This window comes from Canis aureus, chromosome 8 (genome assembly GCF_053574225.1).
Source record: "Canis aureus isolate CA01 chromosome 8, VMU_Caureus_v.1.0, whole genome shotgun sequence".
Taxonomy (NCBI): domain Eukaryota; kingdom Metazoa; phylum Chordata; class Mammalia; order Carnivora; family Canidae; genus Canis; species Canis aureus.
The window spans coordinates 36,966,576-36,993,041 of record NC_135618.1 but is presented as its reverse complement, the minus strand read 5'-3'; the positions used below and the strand labels follow the sequence as shown (position 1 = coordinate 36,993,041).

At 41.0% G+C, this 26,466-nt stretch overlaps 1 long non-coding RNA gene across 1 annotated transcript; it reads right to left on the bottom strand.

Moving 5' to 3' along the window:
* Positions 1 to 1,283: 1,283 nt before the first annotated feature.
* On the bottom strand, positions 1,284 to 13,808 carry LOC144318091 (uncharacterized). Its single transcript, XR_013383941.1, has 3 exons — positions 13,728 to 13,808; positions 8,585 to 8,701; positions 1,284 to 1,426 (listed from the first exon to the last, which is right to left on the bottom strand). It is a non-coding gene; the product is annotated as an uncharacterized LOC144318091 (long non-coding RNA).
* Positions 13,809 to 26,466: the final 12,658 nt, after the last annotated feature.

Here is a 26,466-nt window from a genome sequence, read left to right as displayed (position 1 = left end):
CCACCAACAGTACAAGAGGGCTCCTCTTTCTCAACCTGGAGTACTTCTGAGTGGATAGTGTAACCTTGTACAGTTCACAGTAAATTGGAATGGATCATCATCCTATGCCAGGACTCACGAAGCATTGCACCAAGCATGGGACATAACGATTTAAATGATGTAACATGAGAGTCAACAACCTGAACATGAAGAAAATTGATGGCTTCTGATATTCAATAATTTCTCATTTGAAACTTGAGATGGGCTGTTAAGGCAAATTATTGAACAAAATCTGGGGAAACTATGCATTTTCTAGAAACCTAGTAAATACAGTTTTCCATCTGACAATATGTTATACAAGATTACTGGCTTGCTGTGGTGAACTTGAGACTAACTCGTTTTGCCAATCAAGAAATAGTTATTGTCTAATTCTGCAAAGAAATGAAAAACTAATATTTATGAGACTGGATATTTTTCCTGGTCTAGTGGGTGAAAGAAGTTAAACTAGTATTCTCTTCACTTCGAACAAAGCATCCCACAATAATCTTCAACTCTGCCCTAATCTTGGTGAATATGCCCCCCCTGCCCCATCTGGCTAGGTTTGAACTGAGAAGAAGAAAGTAAGTTTCTAATCTCATGTGTAGATGTGTCTTCAAAGTTTTCATGGGCTGCCACTAGTGGTGTTCTGTTGTTAAGTGTGTAGGCTGTGATGCTCCAGAGCCTCCTAAGTCCATACTTTTCAGCACATTCTGTGAAGGCAAAGCTGATGGGATTGGTGAGGACTGTAGAGATATACCCAGGTTTTCTGAGTGTACTAATGGCAACACTATGGCCAGAAGATGTCCAGATGGCCTTGTATTTGACCAAAGCCACTCATGCTGTAACAGGCCCTGAACAGAAGAATGAGGCTGAGGGGTGCCTGGCTGGCTCAGTTGGAAGAGTATGCGACTCTTGATCTTGGGGTAGTGAGTTTGAACCCCATATTTGATGTAGTGATTGCTTAAATAAATAAAAACTTAAAAAAAGAGGGGTGGTAGGGGATGAAGCCTTTCTAGAGTTTATTTCAATTCAATAAATACATGAAACATGATGTTGTTTTGCTAATCATTTCTATTATTCTCTTTCTTTTATCATTACCATTTAGAAAGTAATTTTCATGTTGGATACTCCATGAAGAGAATTAAACAGACATGATCCCATTTGTTTTATAGATTTGCACCCTAAAAGAGAATGTGCTCATAGCTAGAAAATACATTTTATTTTATTTTTGTTAAGATTGTATTTATTTATTTGAGAGAGAGAGAGCATGAGCAGGGGGGAGGGGTAGAAGGAGAAGCATACTCCCACTTGCTAAACAGGAAGCCTTATGTGGGATTTGATCTCAGGACCTTGCGATCATGACATGAGCTGAAGGCAGACACTCAACTGACTGAGCCACTCAGGTGCCCTAGAAAATACATTTTAAACAAATAAATTGACAACCCATTTACAATGAACTCAAGCCAAAAATAACTTTATCTTTATTTTACTCTATTTCTCAAACTGAACTCATTTTCTGCTGAATCAGTTCTCCCTCAAAACTTCTCAATGAACTCTTCTTCTCCCAGTCACTCATGACTGCTAGCTGATTGATTATATTCTCCACCTTTGCAGGAGGCCTTCCTGGACCCAACTTGACCATTTACAGAGATTAGGTAACTGACTTACTCTCAACCATTTTAATATTGGCTCTAGTCATTAACACTTTAATTTCCTCAATATTATTTCATAAATACTATCCTATGGCTTTTGCACACTCTCCAACTTCTCACTAGAGAACCAGGTAACAATAGAAAAATCTGTACATGTACAGAGAATGCAATGACCATTCTTTAAGTTACTTTATCTTCATATAAAGAGCCAGTATAGTGAGCTCCACTGCCTTCATCTCCAGGATTGTTGGAAACCCATTTCTCTTGCTACATCATGAATTCACATTAATTTGTCAGTCTTGAAAACTAGTTTCTGGAGTCTTTGTAAGATGAAAGATCTTTATTCTGAGTCTCCAAGAATAACTTTAAAAATTAACTCTTCCCATTATCTCACTAAATCCAGAGATCCTCTAGCCATGCATCTTAATAGTCATACTAGCTATTGGGCACTCTTTTTTTTTCTGTATAACTAACTGTACACAACTTTACATGTTAACACAGTTAATTTCCACAATAACCTTATACAAAAGGTATTACTGTCTACATTTTATAAATGAAACTGAAGGTTGGAGAGATTAAGCCACTTGGCCAAGATCAAGTCTCTAGTACATGACAGAGAAGGTGTTCAAACAACTCTTTGATTTCATCTCTGTGACAAGGATTCACCTTTTCTATTTAGGATTGGGCAGTACCCATGATTCCTGATTTCCAGGGTATTGCTTCTCTACTATTCTCATAAAGAACTTATTCCAGCTTTACCTAAATATGGAATGGTTGTGTTGTTTTCTTTCCACAGATTACCACTGATACACAGGTGATTCAAATCATAAGCAAACACTAGGAGGCGTTCTATCAAGTACAACTTGTTTTTAGCCACTCTGCACCGAGCAAAATGACTAGAAGGAAGAACTCACCACAAAAGAAAGAATCAGAAACAGTATACTCTCCCACAGAGTTAAGAATTTGGATTAAAATTCAATGTTAGAAAGCCAATTCAGAAGCACTATTATAAAGCTACTGGTGGCTCTAGAAAAAAGCATAAAGGATTCAAGAGACTTCATGACTGCAGAATTTAGACCTAATCAGGCCAAAATTAAAAATCAATTAAATGAGATGCAATCCAAACTGGAGGTCCTAACAATGAGGGCTAACGAGGTAAAAGAATGAGTGACTGACATAGAAGACAAGTTGATGGCAAGGAAGGATGAGGAGGAAAAAGAGAAAAACAAAAGATCATGAGGAGAGATTAAGGGAAATAAATGACAGCCTCACAAAGAAAAATCTACATTTAATTGGGGTTCCCGAGGGCGCCGAAAGGGACAAAGGGACAGAGGACCAGAAAGTGTATCTGAACAAATCATAGCTGAGAACTTCCCTAACTTGAGAAGTGAAACAGGCATTCACATCAGGAGATAGAGAGATCCCACCTAAAATCAATAAAAACCCTTCAACACCCTGACATTTAATAGTGAAACTTGCAAATTCCAAAGATAAAGAGAAGATCCTTAAAGCAGCAAAAGACAAAAATCCCTAAACTTTATGGGGGGAAGTATTGGGTTAACAGCAGACCTCTCTCCACAGAGACCTGACAGGCCAGAAAGGGTTGGCAGGATATATTCAGGGTCCTAAATGAGAAGAACATGCAGCCAAGAATATTTTATCCAGCAAGACTCTCATTCACAATAGAAGGAGAGATAAATATAGTCAGGAACTGAAAGAATATGTGACCACCAAACCAGCTTTGCAAGAAATATTAAGGGGGACTCTGTAAAAGAAAGAGGAAATCCAAGGAAACAATCCACAAAACAGGGACTGAATAGGTATTATGATGACACTAAATTCATATCTTTCAATAGTAACTCTGAGCATGAATGGGCTTAAAGATCCCATCAAAAGGTGCAGGGTTTCAGACTGGATAAAAAAGCAAGACCCATCTATTTGCTGTCTACAAGAGACTCATTATAGATGTAAGGACACCTGCAGCCTGAAAATAAAAGGTTGGAGAACCATTTACCATTCAAATGGTCCTCAAAAGAAAGCAGGGATAGCCATCCTCATATTAGATAAATTAAAGTTTATGCCAAAGACTGTAGTAAGAGATGAAGAGGGACACTATATCATACTTAAAGGATCTATCCAACAAGAGGACCTAACAATCATGAATATTTATGCCCCAAATGCGGGAGTTGCCAAGTATATCAATCAATTAATAACCAAAGTTAAGACATACTTAGATAATAATACTCTTATACTTGGAGACTTGAACACAGCGCTTTCTACAACTGAAAGATATTTTAAGCACAAAATCTCCCAAGAAACAAGGGCTTTAAATGATACACTGGACCAGATGGATTTCACAGATATCTACAGAACTTTACATCCAAACGCAATTGAATACACATTCTTCTCAAGTGCACATGGAACTTTCTCCAGAATAGACCACATGCTGGGTCACAAATCAGCTCTTAGCCTATACCAAAAGATTGGGATCATCCCATGCATATTTTCAGACTATAATGCTTTGAAACTAGAACTCAATCACAAAGAAGAAATTTGGAAGAAATTCAAACACGTGGAGGTTAAAGAGCATCCTGTTAAAAGATGAAAGGGTCAACCAAGAAATTAGAGAAGAATTAAAAAGATTCAAGGAAACTAATGAGAATGAAGATACAACTGTTCAAATCTTTGGGATACAGCAAAAGCAGTCCTGAGAGGGAAATACATCGCAATACAAGCATCCATCCAAAAGCTGGAAAGAACTCAAATACAAAAGCTAATCTTGCACCTAAAGGAGCTAGAGAAGGAACAGCAAATAAAACCTTCACCCAGCACCAGAAGAGAGTTAATAAAGATTCGAGCAGAACTCAATGAAATAGAAACCAGAACAACTGTGGAACAGATCAACAAAACCAGGAGTTGGTTTTTTGAAAGAATTAATAAGATAGGTAAATCATTAGCAAGCCTTATTAAAAACAAAAGAGAAAACACTCAAATTAATAAAAAAAAGGTTGAAAAAGGAGAGATCACCACCAATACACAAAGGAAATACAAACGATTTTTAAAACTTATTATGAACAGCGATATACCAATAAATTAGGTAATCTAGAAGAAATGGACGCATTTCTTTAAAACCACAAACTACCAAAACTGAAACAGGAAGAAATAGAAAACCTAAACAGGCAGATAATAAGGGAGAATATTGAAGCAGTCATCAAAAACCTCCCAAGACACAAAAGTCCAGGGCCAGATGGCTTCCCTGGGGAATTCTATCAAACGTTTATAGAAGAAACCATACCTATTCTACTAAAGCTGTTTGGAAATATAGAAAGAGATGGAATACTTCCAAACTTGTTCTATGTGGCCAGCATCACCTTAATTCAAAAACCAGACAAAGACCCCACCAAAAAGGAGAATTATAGACCGATATCCCTGATGAACATGGATGCAAAAATTCTCAACAAGATACTAGCCAATAGGATCCAACAATACATTAAGAAAATTATTCACCATGACCAAGTGGGATTTATCCCTGGAATGCAAGGCTGGTTCAACACTCGTAAAGTAATCTTGTGATAGATCATACCTATCACAAAAACAAGAACCATATGATCCTCTTAAGAGATGCAGAGAAAGCATTTGACAAAATACAGATCCATTCCTGATCAAAACTCTTCAAGTGTAGGTATAGAGGGAACATTCCTCAGCATCTTAAAAGCCATCTATGAAAAGCCCACAGCAAATATCATTCTCAATGGGGAAGCACTGGGAGCCCTTCCCCTAATATGAGGAACACGACAGGGATGTCCACTCTCAGCACTGTTATTCAACATAGTACTAGAAGTCCTAGCCTCAGCAATCAGACAACAAAAGAATAAAAGGCATTCAAATTGGCAAAGAAGAAGTCAAACTCTCCCTCTTTGCAGGTGACATGATACTGTACATAGAAACCCAAAAGACTCTAACCCAAGATTGCTAGAAGTCATCCAGCAATTTGGCAGTGTGGCAGGATACAAAATCAGTGCCCAGAAATCAGTGGCATTTCTACACACGAACAATGAGACTGAAGAAAGAGAAATTAAGGAGTCAACCCCATTTAGAATTGCACCCAAAAGCATAAGATACCTAGGAATAAACCTAACCAAAGAGGTAAAGGATCTGTACCCTAAAAACTACAGAACACATCTGAAAGAAATTGAGGAAGATACAAAGAGATGGAAAAATATTCCATGCTCATGGATTGGAAGAATTAATATTGTGAAAATGTCAGTGCTACCCAGGGCAATTTTCACATTTAATGCAATCCTTATCAAAATACCGTGGACTTTTTTCAGAGAGTTGGAACAAATCATCTTAAGATTTATGTGGAATCAGAAAAGACTCCAAATATCAGGGGAATATTGAAAAAGAAAACCAGAGCCTGGGGCATCACAACGCTACATTTCAGGTTGTACTACAAAGCTGTGGTCATCAAGACAGTGTGGTACTGGCACAAAAACAGACACATAGATCAATGGAACAGAATAGAGAATCCAGAAATGGGCCCTCCACTCTATGGTCAACTAATATTCCACAAAGCAGAAAGACTATCCACTGGAAAAAGGACCATCTCTTCAATAAATGGTGCTGGGAAAATTGGACAGCCACATGCAGAAGAATAAAACTAGATCATTCTCTTAAACCACACACAAAGATAAACTCGAAATGGATGAAAGATCTAAATGTGAGATAAGAATCCATCCAAATCCTAGAGGAGAACACAGGCAACACCCTTTTTGAACTTGGCCACTGCAACTTCTTGCAAGATACATCTATGAAGGCAAGGGAAACAAAAGCAAAAATGAATTATTGGGACTTCATCAAGATCAAAAGTTTCTGCACAGCAAAAGAAACAGTTGTCAACAAAACTAAAAGACAACCTACAGAATGGGAGAAGATATTTGCAAATGACATTTCAGATGAAGGGCTAGTATCCAAAATCTATAAAGAACTGGGGGTTATTCTGTATGTTGGTAAATTGAACACCAATAAAAAAATAAAAAAATAAAAAAAAGCACTTATTAAACTCACCACCTAAGAAACAAACAATCCAATCATGAAATGGGCAAAAGACATGAACAGAAATTTCACAGAGGAAGACAGACATGGCTCACAAGCACATGAGAAAATGCTCTGCATCACTGGCCATCAGGGAAATACAAATCGGAACCACAATGAGATACCACCTCACACCAGTGAGAATGGTGAACATTAACAAGACAGGAAACAACAAATGTTGGAGAGGATGTGGAGAAAGGGAACCCTCTTGCACTGTTGGTGGGAATGTGAACTGGTGCAGCCACTCTGGAAAACTGTGTTAAGGTTCCTCAAAGAGTTAAAAATAGAGCTACCCTAGAACCCAGCAATTGCACTGCTGGGGATTTACCCCAAAGATACAGATGCAGTGAAACACCGGGACACCTGCACCCCAATGTTTTTTTTTTAAAATTTTATTTATTTATGATAGTCACACACACAGAGAGAGAGAGAGGCAGAGACACAGACAGAGGGAGAAGCAGGCTCCATGCACCGGGAGCCTGACGTGGGATTCGATCCGGGGTCTCCAGGATCGCGCCCTGGGCCAAAGGCAGGCGCCAAACCACTGCGCCACCCATTGATCCCCCACCCCAATGTTTATAGCAGCAATGTCCACAATAGCCAAACTGTGGAAGGAGCTTCCGTGTCCATCGAAAGATGAATGGATAAAGAATATGTGGTTTATGTATACATTGGAATATTACTCAGCCATTAGAAACGACGAATACCCACCATTTGCTTCAACCTGGATGGAACTGGAGGGTATTATGCTGAGTGAAATAAGTCAATCAGAGAAGGACAAACATTATATGGTCTCATTCATTTGGGGAATATAAAAAATAGTGAAAGGGAACAACGGAGAGATAATGAGTGGGAAATATCTATGAGGGTGACGGAACATGAGAGACTCCTAACTCTGGGAAACAAACAAGGGGTAGTGGAAGGGGAGGTCAGCGGGTGTTTGGGGTGACTGGGTGACAGGCGCTGAGGGGGGCACTTGATGGGATGAGCATTAGGTGTTATCGTATATATTGGCAAATTGAACTCGAATAAAAAAAAAGTGTCAGTCGCCCAACCGACTGTTCACTCAGTGGCTCTGATCTGTCTTTATTTTAAGATGTGACATTTTGTTAATAGTATTTTTTGTATTAATTTTTACTTTTAAAAATTATATTAAATGTTGTTTCTCTTGCAAATAAATAAATAAATAAAAGTTTTGCCAAAAGCCACCAGAACCGGACACCCCATCAACATTTAAGAAACAATGAAAAATTCCGGAACATAGGAAAAAGCTTCCCAATTCATTTACATTTCACTCAAACCTGATAAAGATAAAGAGTCAGCAAATATTTATTGACTATCTATTATATCCCTGGTAATTCTGGGTCCTGAGGATCAGGGAGGGGCAAATAAAATACCTAAATTTTTTCTTCTTTGTGGCTCTCATAATCCCTCAGAAATAAATCATGTTCCTGGGTGGGAAAATTCAACATTGTCAATTTTCACAGATCAATATCTTAATGTTCTAATTTAAAATCTCAAAGGGTATATGTGTGTTTATTTGATAAATTGATTATAAGTTTCATCAAGAAAAATACATCAATGAAAGCGATCAAGAAAATATTTCTTAAAAAAAGAAAAGTAATAAAGACATCTCCATGAGATATCAAAAATGTTATATAAAGGATTTTTGTATTAGTGAGAAATAATAGGAAGTTCAGAAATACTTTTGTATTTATTGAAATTTATTTGATATTTTTCCTTTCAAGCTACTGGTTTCCCTTAAATGGTGCACTATTTTGCTTTTTCCCATATATCAGTGGGTATGCATGATTCAGTACCTGTACAGTCAGAGTTTTGGGGTCTTCAGGTAGTGATGGAAGTAGGAGGTAGATGGTAAGCTGAATGTTTCACTCTCAGGAGATCAGAAAGATTTTCAGACCAATTTTCAGGATACTCTAAAATGGAAAGAAAAATAAAGGTTTTCTCTTGAGGGAATCAAACAGTGGCAAGTAGTAAGGTATGAGAATTTGGGGGATCCTCGAGATTAATTTTTATATAATTGTTGTAAAACTCTCTTAATTTTCCAGAGAGATCTTGAGCTGGGTTACTTGCCCTTCTGTATGCCAATGCATCTCTTTACCTATCAAAGGAGAATGAATGTTGGGGAGTAATTTAGATAATGGAGGCTCTATAGATATGATGTATAGGCAGGTGAATCCTAACCTGAGTTGTAAGTATGTGGATGGTAAAGCATCTGGGTGGAGTCAAGTCAGCAAACTGAGGAAGTGAAGCCAATCAGGACCTCTACCAACAAGATGGGTCTGAGACAGGAATCAGGTCCAGAAAAAGGAAAACAGTAAAACTGGATTTATTGAGCACTCTCCATGTGCCAGGCACATGTCCCTGGAAAGCACTGGGTATGTTGACAAAATGTGGAAACTCTACTAAAAAAAAGTTTAGTTGAGTGGATCGGATGCTAGGGAGGCTGTGTAGGCAAGCAACCCAATTTGGGCTGTTGCCCCTGCTGAGTAATTCTATGGTACTCGGCAACATTTCGATTTCCCCCACTAGTCTCTGAGTTCCTGAAGAGTAGGGATGGTGTCTCAATTTTTGAATCCCAGTATTTAACATAATACCCTCACACAGTGGGCATTCAAAAACTGCATGTCAGTGTGGACACCAGCTTCCAAAATGGCCTTCAGTGATTCTTGCCTGCTGGTTCTTTCCCATACTAAGACTAGCTTATCTAAGTACTAGAATACTGTGGATATATTGCTCCTCTTGGGATCATGCTCTTCCTTGGATCACTTACCCTGGGAGAAATAGCTGCCACTCTAGGAGCCCTAAAGAGAGGTCCACAGAGAGATACTGAGACCTCCTGCCAACAGCCAGCACCAGCTTGCCAGCCGTGTGAGTGAATCAACTTCAAAATGGCTCCTCTGGATTTAGTCAAGCCTTCAATGACTATTCCAGCCAATATCTTGACTGCAACCTGAAGTTCTTATGACAGAATCCAATCCAGAACCACTCAGCCAAGCTGCTCCTGAATTACAGAAACCATATGAAATAATAAATATTTCTTATTGTTTTAATAGCTACGTTTTAGGATAAAACCAACTAACTTTTATCAAGCACCTACTCTGTGTCAAATTCTAGGGATCCAAAGATAAATTTTGCTCTGGGCATATGAGTCACCTTCTTCCAGAGAAGGCTGAAAGGAGGTGAGATGCACTGAGCCAAATTCTTGGCTCAGCCTAAGGATCTGCTTTCAGGCCAAACTGGCAGCGGTCCCTACACCTGTGTCCACTCTTATCTGCCTGGCTGGCTTAATTCCAGTTCTAAGGGAGCACAGCTGTTGGCAGTGGCAAATATATGGCTCGGGGTCATCAAGGTGTGAAAAAAAAAAAAAAAGCACTGACACCTGCATCAAGGTGAGGAAAAATAAGCCTTGACACCTGGGTAGTACTGACCACCCTCTTCACCAACATACTTCGCCCTCCCCTGATCTGTTTTTCATAGAGAGTCAGACTCTACCAAAATTAGGTCACGATGTTCCTTACACCTATTGCCACTACCCCTTCCAGAATGAGGAGAAGGGGGCATAGGTACAAGGTCCACATTTCTCTGGTAGTAATTGCCCTCTCCTTATCCTTGCTCTGGGATGTAATAAGAGAAGGCATTTGGCAGCTGCAGCATCCTATGGCTGCCCTGTCTTTCCCCTCCAGAGCTGTGGCAATAAAAGCAGAAGGGGACCCGGGAAGAAGTTGAGCAGGGCTAACTGTGCTCTTTCATGAACTGGATTCCTCCCAGGACCTTTGCTACTGGCCTTGAGTGTAGGGCCCAGTCCTGCAGAAGGAAAACTACATTCTTCAATTAAATGCTCCGGTATCTCAACTCAGCTCCTTGTATGCTTTTTCTGGTGCTGGCTTGGTACCATGATTTCCAGCACAGTGCTCTTCATTCTCTCTGTGGGTTTCCACATCCCTAAGGGAACTTGGCCTCAGTGCTGAGTTAATGCTTTCAATTATAAGCAGTTGTGTCAGATTAGCCAGGTCTTCTGCTGAAGGGGTTCTGCTGGATTTCTCTCCCCAGTGGGGGTTGGTGCTTGTTCTCATGAATCTGGGATGGGTGGAGATATGAACATGAAAGCCTTGAGGACCTGTGGTCATAAGATGGCAGCTATGCTGCTCCCACAGTGATAAAGAGGTCTTCTCTTCTACAGGGCTGGGCCAGGAAGCTGACTGTGACCAAGGTTGGTGTGGAGGCATAATGGGAAGATGCCGCTCTGGGTCTCCTACTCTTTTCACCCTTCTTCCTTCCCACAGGTGGGGAGGGGAGCTCCCCGGAAATGGGGTGGTAGGCATCTGTTTCCATGAGGCTACTACATGGAGTCTCTCCCACCACATGCCCTGGGCTCTGGGTAGAGGAACTAGAAGTCTAGCCTTCAGACTGATATAATGGAGCCCTAGGAAAGGCCCCAATATATCCAAAGGCCTTGAGCCTTCAAAACTCTGGAAGTCTCCTGGGTGGCAGGAGGTCCCAATATTGGAGCCTGTCTGGTGACTTCCTGTTTTTGTATTTCTTTTTTTCTTTCTTTTCTTTTTGCAGGTGTGGCTGTTCTGCTGCAAGGACATGTGAGTCAAGAATAACACCACCTCCCTCTTCCTGAAACTCACTCATTTTCCTCTCCTTTCTTCCAATTCTGCACTCCCTTCTTCCATAATGAAGTCAGGACTAGAACCGCAAGCCACCAGCCACTTTGCTGGATTCCAGAATGTCAAAGCTGAGAGACAACAGAGCTCATCAAATCCAAAATGCCTCACTTGATAGATGAGAAAACTAAAGCAAAGAGAGGGGAAGTGACTTGTCCTTCATTACTCAGCATCAGGATTTATCCATATGTTCTGATGCCAACATCAGTGCAGTCTCAATTACTAGCAGCCTATATTGGTCTTTGTGTTGTCTTTTCACCTCTCAAACCTCACCCACTTTGTGGTACCTAGGCATTGGGCTATGGGTGTGAGACAAGACTAAGGTCCAGACTGGGGGACTCAGAAGAGGAGAGTAAGGACAGCATGAGCTTTGGAGTGAGACTGTCTGGAAACAGTACATGCACAATAAAGATTTGGGGAAAGAATGGATTATTGAACTGGTAATAATCTTAATCTTTCAGTTTTGAGAAATTTTTCTGAGGCTCATCTAAAAATGAGGACAATATTTCTCTCATAGGACCATTGCAGGAATTAACATTTAAGCAAAACAATGTGTATAAATCCTCTAAACAAAGCACCAATCCCATCATATGCCTCTACAAAAGGTAGCTGTTTTACTGATAATGAACTTGAACAGCATGTGAAGTATTCATACAAGGAGTGCTATTATCCTGGTTACTTGCTTCTGTGATGACAATTTTATTTTATGTGTTGGTACTAATTGATTTTTAAAGCTTTCTGAGTCATAAAAGGTGCTCAGATTCTGCTGAAAAAAGTATCATGAATGTTTAATAAGTTCTCCCACAGGCATAGGAAAGGAGCATAGCAGTATCTACTGGGGACCAGGCTAACTTGAAGGTAGCCCTTCCCCCTTGCAGAAGTCATCAGTAAGCGAGACCAACAGTGGAGCTTTACACTACAGTGACAGATGCTTTCTCCTTACAGACCCAGCCTATAGGCCAGTGTCTTACTTTAACAATGGGCCCTTGTATCAACAGAACCAACCAAGTTCTTCCCCACAGATGCAGGCTCACATCTGTGCACATACCTAGTATGTGCCCTCACTGGCATAAATGACAAGACTGTTCCCTAGGAATGGAATAATGTTAATGTCCTGTATCCTGAGTTCTGAGCCTGGAAAGAACAGCCTGTGGAATTGAATCCACAGTGAGTGGGAGAGGAGGAATAATAGAGAGCCCAAGTTCAGTCTGTAATTCATTCTCAAATATCATAAGATTCTGGCAGACAAAACCCTTTGCAGATAGTTTCTTCCTGAAAAGGAGACATAGTGTCTGACACACATGGTAAACTATGGTGTAAACACTACATTAGCAGATGGGGGAGGGGTACTTGCCACGTGGGATTTTATTTTTATTTTTATTTTTTTAAAGATTTTATTTATTTATTCATGAGAGACACACAGAGAGAGGCAGAGACACAGGCAGGGGGAGAAGCAGGTTCCATGCAGGGAGTCCGATGTGGGACTCGATCCTCCTACTGGGATCACGCCCTGAGCCTAAGGCAGATGCTCAACTCAGGCATCCCGCCATATGGAACTTTAAAGGTCATACTTAGGCCCTGCCCATTTTGAGTCAAGAATGAGGAGAGAATGGTTACTTTCCACAATGTCTGCATCCTGCAGGCTCACAAAAATCTCACTTGAATGTTCCCCTTTGTTTTTTTCTGCATCAAAGGAGATCTAGTTGACTTGCTGGCCATTGGTAGCTGGAACTTTGGCCCTTGGAAATAAGAGTCTTTCCACGGCTAGGGCATGAGGGTGAAGGCAAGAGAAAGAGTCCTTCAGGCTGGGTGGAAAATAATGGTGCCAGAGGAGACCTGGAAATGGATATTGCAGAGGGGAAAGAAGCTGGTGTCTCAGAGAAACTGACATCTGCTGGTGGGAAGGGCTGGTGGCGGCAGCAGATGTAGAGAAATAGCAACAGAAAATGGAGAGTGGGCCGTCAAAACACTCAAAGGATCATAGAAAACAAGGAATAGGGGAGAAGGGGCTTGGTGATGGAGAAGCACCCAGGCCGATAAGAATGCAGAGCCCTAGGCTTGTCTTCTGGGAAACAATCAGAAAGGATTGGGGGTCTCACAGGCATTTAGGCTTGGAGTTGGACAAAGAGGATTATAAGATTAGATCTGACTTGCTTATAGAGTTGCCTGAGTCAGTGGTAAGTCACTATTTAATTATGAAAATGGTACATTTCCACAATTGTTTTTAAAATTAGATAGCACAAAGTAATTTGACATACAAATAACTTACCCCTGTTTCTTTCTTCTTCTCTTCCCAGGTTCTCCAGAGATAACCATCCTGGAAGTGCAGTGTTAGAATGAATTGCAGTGACTGCTTTTCTTCTTGTTCTAACAGCTAAGTAAACTTTCTGGAAGTTACCTATCAGCTAGCAAGCTAATTCTCACCTATAGTATTTCATCCAAATTTTTCTGCCTAAAGTATCCACTCCACCAATATATCTTTTCCTTATCTTGCCCACAAATCACTTAAATAAAAAATCTGGATATGTTAATCCCCCCAAACTCCAACATCTCCCCCTGCCCTTAAGATACCCAATTTGTGCTAGTTTACTTTCATTAAAAACAAAAACAAAAACAACTTCCTAACTATAAAATACCTGAACTAGGAAAAATAGATAAGGAGTTTGTGATCTAGTTTACAAAGGGTTCATCATAGGCTTAGTATAATCAGGAACAAACCTAGTGTTTATGCATATGTTAATAGGCTATAAAGATACTGACTGTGGCAGAGGAACTAAATATTCTAAGATATTAAAGCACCTCCAAGTAAAGGATTCATAATATATTTAATAGCACATTCCTTGGGGGTCAGAAGAGCTACATTAAATGTATTCACAGATTGAAAATTACATCTTAATTTTGGAAACAGTAAATATTTATTTATTTATTTTATTATTATTTTTTAAATAATAAATTTATTTTTTATTGATGTTCAATTTGCCAACATACAGAATAACACCCAGTGCTCATCTCGTCAAGTGCATTTTTCTTTTTTCTTTTTTAAAAAAAAATTTTTTTTTTTATTTATGATAGTCACACACAGAGAGAGAGAGACAGACAGAGAGAGACAGAGACACAGGCAGAGGGAGAAGCAGGCTCCATGCACCGGGAGCCCGACGTGGGATTCGATCCCGGGTCTCCAGGATCGCGCCCTGGGCCAAAGGCAGGCGCTAAACCACTGCGCCACCCAGGGATCCCTCGTCAAGTGCATTTTTAAAGATTTATTTATTTATTCATGAGAAACACACACACACACGCACAGAGGCAGAGACATAGGCAGAGACATAGGCAGAGGGAGGCAGTGGGACTCGATCCCGGAGCCCCAGGATCATGTCCTGGGCTGAAGGCAGATGCTAAACCACTGAGCCACCTGGAAACAATAAATATAAAACAATGAACGCCTTAGGATCAAAGGCAGATAGTATCTGTACCACAGCCCCAATACAGAAAATGTACACATATCTTTGATCTTACAAATAGAAAAATACTATTCAATGGGTCCTGAAGAAAAAAAAGTTTAAGTTAAAAACACTTATATGTTGAGTAAATTAATATTTCTTAGTTCATCTTAACTCTAAAAATCCAACAGGAGTTATTACAAAGTGCATAATAAAAACTGATTTCAGACATGGTGTGGGAAGATTCCAGGGGTCTGCTGATGTTAATGTAGATCAACTCTCTGCCTAGATTAACCACCATCCACAGCTGTCAACCACAAAATGTTCTTCTGTTCTATTACTGACTTTCTTTGTGACCATGAATTTGATGGCATCGATTGAATATTCAATGCAATTTACTGTCTTGATTAAGGTGAGAATGGAGCACTCCTTCTGTGTCTTCTTGTAGAGAAGCTAGTGTCTTCATGGATTTTCTATAGCAGTTGCATTTCCTGGGGATAGCCAAGGGTGCTGCCTTCAGTACACTGGTTAAGGTACTTGGGACTGCAAGCAACAGAAACACTCTCTGGCTAGCTTAAGCCAAAAAGGAATTTATTGGAAGGGTATAAGTATGTAAGAATTCAAAAAAGTTTTATTGAATTGAGAGAGTGGAACAACTTGTATCTTTCATCAGTAAGTATTTATTGAATACCTTCTGTAATCCACATACTATGCATCACTATGGAGATAGAGCAGTGAACAAGACAAACATGATTTCTGCTCTTGTGGGTCTCACAAGTGTAGTGGAGGATAGAGAACAAAAAAAATGATTAATAAATTTAATTTTTTGGTATTTTTTTATTGCTGTTCGATTTGCCAACGTAAGTATAACACCCAGTGCTCATCCCGACAAGGGCCCCCCTTAGTACCATCACCCAGTCACTCCATCCCCCCACCCACCTCCCCATCCACTACCCCTTGTTCTTTCCCAGACTTAGGAGTCTCTCATGGTTTGTCACCCTCACTGATATTTCCTGCTTATTTTCTCTCCTTTTCCCTTTAATCCCTTCACTATTTTTTATATTTCCCATATGAGTGAAACCATATAATGTTTGTCCCAAAGATACAGATGCAGCGAAAATCTGAGACATCTGCACCCCAATGTTCACAGCAGCAATGTCCACAATAGCCAAACTGTGGAAGGAGCTTTGGTGTCCATCGAAAGATGAATGGATAAAGAAGATGTGGTCTATATATACAATAGAATAGTACTCAGCCATTAGAAATGACAAATATCCACCATTTGCTTCAATGTGAATGGAACTGGAGGGTATTATGCTGAATGAAGTAAATCAGTTGGAGATGGACAAATTTTAAAAATTTTTAAAAAGAAAAAGAAATAGAGGGAGGAGGGGCAAGATGGCTGAAGAGTAGGGTCCCCAAATCACCTGTCTCCACCAAATTACCTAGATAACCTTCAAATCATCCTGAAAATCTACGAATTCGGCCTGAGATTTAAAGAGAGACCAGCTGGAACGCTACAGTGAGAAGAGTTCGCGCTTCTATCAAGGTAGGAAGACGGGGGGAAAAAAGAAATGAAGAAACAAAAGGCCTCCAAGGGGGAGGGGCCCCGCGAGGAGCCGGGCTGAGGCCGGGGCGAGTGTCCCCAGGACAGGAGAGCCCCGACCTGGAGAAGCAGGAGCTGCACCAACCTTCCCGGCGGAAAGGCCTCGCAGGGAGTTAGAGCACGACCCAGGAGGGCGGGGATGCCCTCAGGCTCCCTGGGACACTAACAGTCACCTGTGTGCCCAGGAGAGTGTGCCATACCCCACGGCTGAGCTCCCTAAAAGCCTGCAGCGCGCACGGCGGGACCCGGGAGCAGCTTAGAGGGGCTCAGGCGGTGGCTCCGCGGAGGGGGCTGCGCGGCCGGGAGCGCAAATCCAACAGCGCAGGGCAGGGAGCACAGGGCGCCGGACACAGCCCGGGATTCGGCCTCCCCCTGGGAAAGGCAGAGGCCTGGAGGGCCCAGGATAGCAAGGACTCTCCTGCCCCAAGCTGAGCAGAGCAGCGGCCCCGCCCCCCGGAGCCTCCAGGCCCTGCAGATGGAGTGCTTCAGAGTTCCTGTGGGGGCTGAATCCAGGTTTACAGAGCTGGCCGCCGCAACCGTGGTTGTTCCTCCTGGGGCCTAATGGGGTAAACAACCCCCACTGAGCCCTGCACCAGGCTGGGGGCAGAGCAGCTCCCCCAAGTGCTAACACCTGAAAATCAGCACAACAGGCCCCTCCCCCAGAAGACCAGCTAGACAGACAAGTTCCAGGGGGAAGTCAAGGGTCTTAAAGTATACAGAATCAGAAGATACTCCCCCGTGGTTTTCTTTTTTTAATTTATTTTTTATTGGTGTTCAATTTACTAACATACAGAATAACCCCCAGTGCCCGTCACCCATTCACTCCCACCCCCCGCCCTCCTCCCCTTCCACCACCCCTAGTTCGTTTCCCAGAGTTAGCAGTCTTTATGTTCTGTCTCCCTTTCTGATATTTCCCACACATTTCTTCTCCCTTCCCTTATATTCCCTTTCACTATTATTTATATTCCCCAAATGAATGAGAACATATAATGTTTGTCCTTCTCCGACTGACTTACTTCACTCAGCATAATACCCTCCAGTTCCATCCACGTTGAAGCAAATGGTGGGTATTTGTCATTTCTAATAGCTGAGTAATATTCCATTGTATACATAAACCACATCTTCTTTATCCATTCATCTTTCGTTGGACACCGAGGCTCCTTCCACAGTTTGGCTATCGTGGCCATTGCTGCTATAAACATCGGGGTGCAGGTGTCCCGGCGTTTCATTGCATTTGTATCTTTGTTGCTTCCCCCACCCTTTTTTCCCTTTCATTCTTTTTCTTCTTTTTTCTTCCTTTTTTCTTTTTTCTTTTTCTCTTTTCTTTCCTTCTTTCTCTTTTTCTACTTTTCCCAATACAACTTGTTTTCGGCCATTCTGCACTGAGCAAAATGACTAGAAGGAAAACCTCACCTCAAAAGAAAGAATCAGAAACAGTCCTCTCTCCCACACAGTTACAAAATCTGGATTACAATTCAATGTCAGAAAGCCAATTCAGAAGCACTATCATACAGCTACTGGTGGCTCTAGAAAAAAGCATAAAGGACTCAAGAGACTTCATGACTGCAGAATTTAGATCCAATCAGGCAGAAATTAAAAATCAATTGAATGAGATGCAATCCAAACTAGAAGTCCTAACGACGAGGGCTAATGAGGTGGAAGAACGAGTGAGTGACATAGAAGACAAGTTGATGGCAAAGAGGGAAACTGAGGAAAAAAGAGACAAACAATTAAAAGACCATGAGGTTAGATTAAGGGAAATAAACGACAGCCTGAGAAAGAAAAACCTAGGTTTAATTGGTGTTCCCAAGGGGGCCGAAAGGGACAGAGGGCCAGAATATGTATTTGAACAAATCTTGGCTGAAAACTTTCCTAATCTGGGGAGGGAAACAGGCATTCAGATCCAGGAAATAGAGAGATCCCCCCCTAAAATCAATAAAAACCGTTCAACACCTCGACATCTAATAGCAAAGATTGCAAATTCCAAAGATAAAGAGAAGATCCTTAAAGCAGCAAGAGACAAGAAATCCCTGACTTTTATGGGGAGGAGTATTAGGGTAACAGCAGACCTCTCCACAGAGACCTGGCAGGCCAGAAAGGGCTGGCAGGATATATTCAGGGTCCTAAATGAGAAGAACATGCAACCAAGAATACTTTATCCAGCAAGGCTCTCATTCAAAATGGAAGGAGAGATAAAGAGCTTCCAAGACAGGCAGGAACTGAAAGAATATGTGACCTCCAAACCAGCTCTGCAAGAAATTGTAAGGAGGACTCTTAAAATTCCCCTTTAAGAAGAAGTTCTGTGGAACAATCCACAAAAACAAGGACTGAATAGATATCATGATGACACTAAACTCATTATCTCTCAACAGTAACTCTGAACATGAACGGGCTTAATGACCCCATCAAAAGGCTCGGTGTTGCAGATTGGATAAAAAAGCAGGACCCATCTATTTGCTGTCTACAAGAGACTCATTTTAGACAGAAGGACACCTACAGCCTGAAAATAAAAGGTTGGAGAACCATTTACCATTCGAATGGTCCTCAAAAGAAAGCAGGGGTAGCCATTCTTATATCAGATAAACTAAAATTTACACCGAAGACTGTAGCGAGAGATGAAGAGGGACACTATCTCATACTTAAAGGATCTATCCAACAAGAAGACTTAACAATCCTCAATATATATGCCCCAAATGTGGGAGCTGCCAAATATTTAAACCAATTAATAACCAAGTGAAGAAATACTTAGATAATAATACACTTATACTTGGTGACTTCAATCTAGCTCTTTCTATACTCGATAGGTCTTCTAAGCACAACATCTCCAAAGAAACGAGAGCTTTAAATGATACACTGGACCAGATGGATTTCACAGATATCTACAGAACTTTACATCCAAACTCAACTGAATACACATTCTTCTCAAGCACACATGGAACTTTCTCCAGAATAGACCACATATTGGGTCACAAATCGGGTCTGAACCGATACCAAAAGATTGGGATCGTCCCATGCATATTCTCAGACCATAATGCCCTGAAATTAGAAATAAATCACAACAAGAAGTTTGGAAGGACTTCAAACACGTGGAGGTTAAGGACCATCCTGCTAAAAGATGAAAGGGTCAACCAGGAAATTAAGGAAGAATTAAAAAGATTCATGGAAACTAATGAGAATGAAGATACAACCGTTCAAAATCTTTGGGATGCAGGAAAAGCAGTCCTAAGGGGGAAATACATCGCAATACAAGCATCCATTCAAAAACTGGAAAGAACTCAAATACAAAAGCTAACCTTACACATAAAGGAGCTAGGAAAAAAACAGCAGATGGACCCTACACCCAGCAGAAGAAGAGAGTTAATAAAGATTCGAGCAGAACTCAACGAAAACGAGACCAGAAGAACTGTGGAACAGATCAACAAAACCAAGAGTTGGTTCTTTGAAATAATTAATAAGATAGATAAACCATTAGCCAGCCTTATTATAAAGAAGAGAGAGAAGACTCAAATATTGAAATCATGAATGAGAAAGGAGAGATCACTACCAACACCAAGGAGATACAAATGATTTTAAAAACATATTATGAACAGCTATACGCCAATAAATTAGGCAATCTAGAAGAAATGGACGCATTCCTGGAAAACCACAAACTACCAAAACTGGAACAGGAAGAAACAGAACCTGAACAGGCCAATAATCAGGGAGAAAATTGAAGCAGTCATCCAAAACCTCCCAAGACACAAGAGTCCAGGGCCAGATGGCTTCCCAGGGGAATACTATCAAACGTTTAAAGAAGAAATCATACCTATTCTACTAAAGCTGTTTGGAAAGATAGAAAGAGATGGAGTACTTCCAAATTCTTTCTATGAGGCCAGCATCACCTTAATTCCAAAACAAGACAAAGACCCCACCAAAGAGGAGAATTACAGACCAATATCCCTGATGAACATGGATGCAAAAATTCTCAACAAGATACTAGCCAATAGGATCCAACAGTACATTAAGAAAATTATTCACCAAGACCAAGTAGGATTTATCCCCGGGACACAAGGCTGGTTCAAAGTTGTAAAACAATCAATGTGATTCATCATATCAGCAAGAGAAAAACCAAGAACCATATGATCCTCTCATTGGATGCAGAGAAAGCATTTGACAAAATACAGCATCCATTCCTGATCAAAACTCTTCAGAGTGTAGGGATAGAGGGAACATTCCTCGACATCTTAAAAGCCATCTATGAAAAGCCCACAGCAAATATCATTCTCAATGGGGAAGCACTGGGAGCCTTTCCCCTAAGATCAGGAACAAGACAGGGATGTCCACTCTCACCACTGCTGTTCAACATAGTACTGGAAGTCCTAGCCTCAGCAATCAGATGACAAAAAGACATTAAAGGCATTCAAATTGGCAAAGAAGAAGTCAAACTCTCCCTCTTCGCCGATGACATGATACTCTACATAGAAAACCCAAAAGTCTCCACCCCAAGATTGCTAGAACTCATACAGCAATTCGGTAGCGTGGCAGGATACAAAATCAATGCCCAGAAGTCAGTGGCATTTCTATACACTAACAATGAGACTGAAGAAAGAGAAATTAGGAGTCAATCCCATTTACAATTGCACCCAAAAGCATAAGATACCTAGGAATAAACCTAACCAAAGAGGTAAAGGATCTATACCCTAAAAACTATAGAACACTTCTGAAAGAAATTGAGGAAGACACAAAGAGATGGAAAAATATTCCATGCTCATGGATCGGCAGAATTAATATTGTGAAAACGTCAATGTTACCCAGGGCAATTTACACATTTAATGCAATCCCGATCAAAATACCATGGACTTTCTTCAGAGAGTTAGAACAAATTATTTTAAGAATTGTGTGGAGTCAGAAAAGACCCCGAATAGCCAGGGGAATTTTAAAAAATAAAACCATATCTGGGAGCATCACAATGCCAGATTTCAGGTTGTAGTACAAAGCTGTGGTCATCAAGACAGTGTGGTACTGGCACAAAAACAGACACATAGATCAATGGAACAGAATAGAGAACCCAGAAGTGGACCCTGAACTTTATGGTCAACTAATATTCGATAAAGGAGGGAAGACTATCCATTGGAAGAAAGACAGTCTCTTCAATAAATGGTGCTGGGAAAATTGGACATCCACATGCAGAAGAATGAAACTAGACCACTCTCTTTCACCATACACAAAGATAAACTCAAAATGGATGAAAGATCTAAATGTGAGACAAGATTCCATCAAAATCCTAGAGGAGAACGCAGGCAACACCCTTTTTGAACTCGGCCACAGTAACTTCTTGCAAGATACATCCATGAAGGCAAAAGAAACAAAAGCAAAAATGAACTATTGGGACTTCATCAAGATAAGAAGCTTTTGCACAGCAAAGGATACAGTCAACAAAACTAAAAGACAACCTACAGAATGGGAGCATGTTTGCAAATGACTTATCAGATAAAGGGCTAGTTTCCAAGATCTATAAAGAACTTATTAAACTCACCACCCAAGAAACAAACAATCCAATCATGAAATGGGCAAAAGACATGAACAGAAATCTCACAGAGGGAGACATGGCCAACATGCACATGAGAAAATGCTCTGCATCACTTGCCATCAGGGAAATACAAATCAAAACCACAATGAGATACCACCACACACCAGTGAGAATGGGGAAAATTAACAAGGCAGGAAACCACAAATGTTGGAGAGGATGCAGAGAAAAGGGAACCCTCTTACACTGTTGGTGGGAATGTGAACTGGTGCAGCCACTCTTGAAAACTGTGTGGAGGTTCCTCAAAGAGTTAAAAATAGACCTGCCCTATGACCCAGCAATTGCACTGTTGGGGATTTACCCCAAAGATTCAGATGCAAGGAAACGCCGGGACACCTGCACCCTGATGTTTATAGCAGCAATGGCCACGATAGCCAAACTGTGAAAGGAGATTCGGTGTTCATCGAAAGATGAATGGATAAAGAAGATGTGGTTTATGTATACAATGGAATATTACTCAGCCATTAGAAACGACAAATACCCACCATTTGCTTCAACGTGGATGGAACTGGAGGGTATTATGCTGAGTGAAGTAAGTCAATCGAGAAGGACAAACAGTGTATGTTCTCATTCATTTGGGGAATATAAATTATAGTGAAAGGTAATATAAGGGAAGGGAGAAGAATTGTGTGGGAAATATCAGAAAGGGAGACAGAACGTAAAGACTCCTAACTCTGGGAAACGAACTAGGGGTGGTGGGTGGGGAGGAGGGCGGGGGGGTGGGGGTGAATGGGTGCCGGGCACTGATGGGGACACTTGATGGGATGAGCACTGGGTGTTATTCTGTATGTTGGTAAATTGAACACCAATAAAAATTAATTTATTAAAAATAAATAAATTAATTAAAAAAAGAAAAAGAAATAGAGTGGTCAGAGGAGTCTTCTCAGAGGAAATGACATTACCTTTGAGGTGTGAAGAATTAAATGGAGTCAGGCATACAAAAGATAGGAAGAAGAATTTTCAGTCATGCAAAACTGGGAGGCAAGAGCTTTAAAAGGGAAGGTGAAGTCACAGCAGGTATGGCAGTTCCTAAACCTTCTCCCAGGAGCTCCTGGGCTTTCTCTCCAGAATGTAACTCAGGTTCAAGGGTCTTAGAGTCTGTTTCTCTTTGTTATAAGTTATACCTCGCCATAACCTATCCCTGCATTTTAGGGGCTATTTCCAGAAAGAGGGAATTGCTGTGAAACAGAAAGTAGCCCAAGAGACACTAACTATAGAAAATAGACAATAAAGATAGCCACCAAAACTCCCTTCTCTTCTCTCTCTAGGAAATGCTAAAGGCTTTTGAAGAAGAGGCTAAAGAAATGGGATATCCAGACTCCTATCACAGCAGCTGTATCTGCTGGCAACAGTACCATTGATGGAGGATTCAAAATTGTAAAGATTGGGAAGTGAATGCACTGGGTCTCTCAGGCCCTCAAATCCTAGAGCAGAGTTTCCTAAGCTTTTTGGTGGACACCTCAAGTCATCATGTAAACATTGTGGAAACAAAGAAGCCTAGCTAAAAGAGTCTCTTTGAAAATAGGGTCAGGAGGCCATAAGGGAGGAGGAATTTATGCAAATCCTCATCAGAGGAGCCATGAACTTCTTGCCAGCTACAAGCTCAGCCTGGACTTAACTTCTTCCTCACTTCTTCACTTGGATAGGAGTTAATGCAGTTTAACAAGTTTCAATCCCTCGTTTGCACAACTAACCCAACCAATCCCTATTAACCTAGTTTCAATCCCTGTTTTGCATGGAGGACCTAAATGAGAGCTGCTTTCATGGCCTTTCACCTTTACCACTATGCCTTCTCTGTCTTCCTCAGAACATGAGTCAGGTTTCTATTTGAATCTGTGTCTCTTGAATTACACTTCTAATTGCCCAAATAAATGCCTGTTTGCTTAAGTTGTTAGTAAATTCTTTCTTGGTCAACAACATGATGTTGAGAAAGTTGGGACCTCAGTTGTCAAAGAGGTTTGGGAACTTAGTGACTCTGAAATATGGCGGTGGCCCCTTTAAATTGTCAATGTGGTAGAATTTGGTGAGAAGTGGAACAAGACTCAAGACCCTCGCCAACCCTTATACTAGCAATTCTAATTAGCAACTTCTTTTGGAAAAAGCTGTGAAGTCAAGGAAACTATGATTGACAAAGCAATAGGAGAGCTACTTACCTGTGATTCCCATAGCCCTAGAGACATGTTTCTGAGACACATGTTCTAACACCCCACATTTCCTAATCCTCTGCTTTGAGTTTGCCCTCTTTCTTTTAAGCAGGTAGAGGAGACAACCTGTTTAACCCTATAGGGGTCACAGAAGATAATCTTTTCCCTGGAGGCCCCCAGGAAGCCACGTTGGTGGAGACATCTGGATACCTGCTTGACATCATGAGTTTCCCACTGCTACCATTTCCGGCTCCTAAGTAATCTATAAGAAAATGCCCCCAAGATCCTGAGGCTCAACATGTCTTGTTCCAGGCTCCTTAATTTAATCAGGGTGATGATCTATGACTTCCACTATAGCTGGGACAGATAGATGTTCAGTTCGCAACAGTCCCCCGCATATAGGATCCAAGGATCAAGGTGGCATGCATTATTTCTACTATGTAATAAAGAAAAATCTCAAATCATATGTAGAGAGGATATAGAGAGGGAATTGGGGAGAGCTCTTTTTGTTGGGAAAGATGCTTTCTCTTTGGGGGATTTTGTTAATCAAATGGGACAACAACTGGCAAGGAAATAATGCCTGTGTTGCCTTCTTCAGGAATAGGTCTAAAGTACTGGAGAAACAATGGGTTCCTTGCAAAGAAGCTTATTATAGGGTTCTCTATGGGAGGACCTTCTGGCTTAGCACTTCTAATTCTTAGTCTGTGTCCCAGCCTCTGGTCCTTACACATGGGAGGCTGGCTTCTAGGCTTACTATGACATAACTCGAGTGGCTAATCTAGCCTTAAAATACACTAAGGAAAATTCCGTCATTCTCTAAGTGATCTTGCTACCCTTCTACTCTTGAGATCTGATATCCTGACTACTCATGGCTCTGAACACAAGCAGTCTGGGACAAATGGTTGTGTAACACTTTTCACTAAAAAAAAAAATCAATCTGAATTTCCTTTTTGGGTTTGAAGTGTATGGCATCATGTTCCCACAGCCCCAAAGCAAATACTGAATTCTATTATATCTGTGTAAGCAGCTGGAGAAAGATTTCAATCATCTAGCCCAGGGATGGCAAGTAATTTGATTTTTCCTTCCAGCTTGAATTGATTGTATTCACTAAAATCCTGTGCTAACAATTCAGAGTATTATAATACTAATATTGAACCTTTTCTGTAGCCACTGGCACTTCTCAGTCTTAGGTATTCAGACATGTACAGACTAGCCACTTTTCTGCTAATGACCAAGTGAGCACTAAAGACCTTCCAATTAAAAGATAAGGTAGACCACACTTAGGGCCCCTCCTGAAGGAACTAACTTGAATTATTTCACTGAATGTTGGAAGGAAAGGGCCTACGTCTCAGGCCAGAGGACCTAGATAAGTACTTTGAAGGTGGCTGCTGTGAGTTCTGACCTTTATATTTCTGGACTAATTTGAAAAGCTTCTGGAGATCACCCAGATGGAGAGCAGACCCAATCCACTAGCCTTTGGGGAAGGCCTTCATATACCTCAGGCTAGCCTAAGGACCCAGTAAAGGAGCTTATTTTGATTCTGGCTTTATCTCCAGTCCTTGCCTCTCTCCCTGACACATGGTAGGAACTCAATTTATATGATGATTGACAAATGAAACAGATTATTTAATGATACATTAGAAATTTTAGTTCTGTGAATTTTATATTAATCTGGGAAAGGCAAAAAAATCAGGACCTTCTTTCCCACTCCAACCAGGACCTCAGAAACTTGAAAGAACTCTTTTTTTAAAAAAAGATTTTATTTATTTGAGACAGAGAGAGCACACAAAAGAGAGAGAGAGAGAGAGAGAGCATGAACTGGGGGTAGGGAGGGCAGAGGAAGAGGGAGAGAGAAGCAGACTCCCTGCAGAGCAGGAAGCCCAACATGGGGCTTTATCTAACAACTCCAGGACCACAACGTGAGCTCAAGGCAGACTCTTACTGACTGAGCCACCCAGGTACCCCGTACAAACTCTTAAAACATGTTTTACTCTGCCTTTAAATAATATCCATATGCAGCAAGCCCAAATACAAGCCCAAATTTCATTGAAATCCTTGATATGTAGAAGCCAGAACCCAGTTCCCAGGGCTAGTGGTAGATGACATAAAACTGGAACCTGGGAACTTAGCATGAGGACAAAGACCCATGAGCATCTAAGTACAATGGAGCCACCCCACTGAACGCTGGGCAGGAACCCTCCAGGCCCATGTATGTATGTAAATGACAAACCAGCACATGGACACAGAATGCTCGG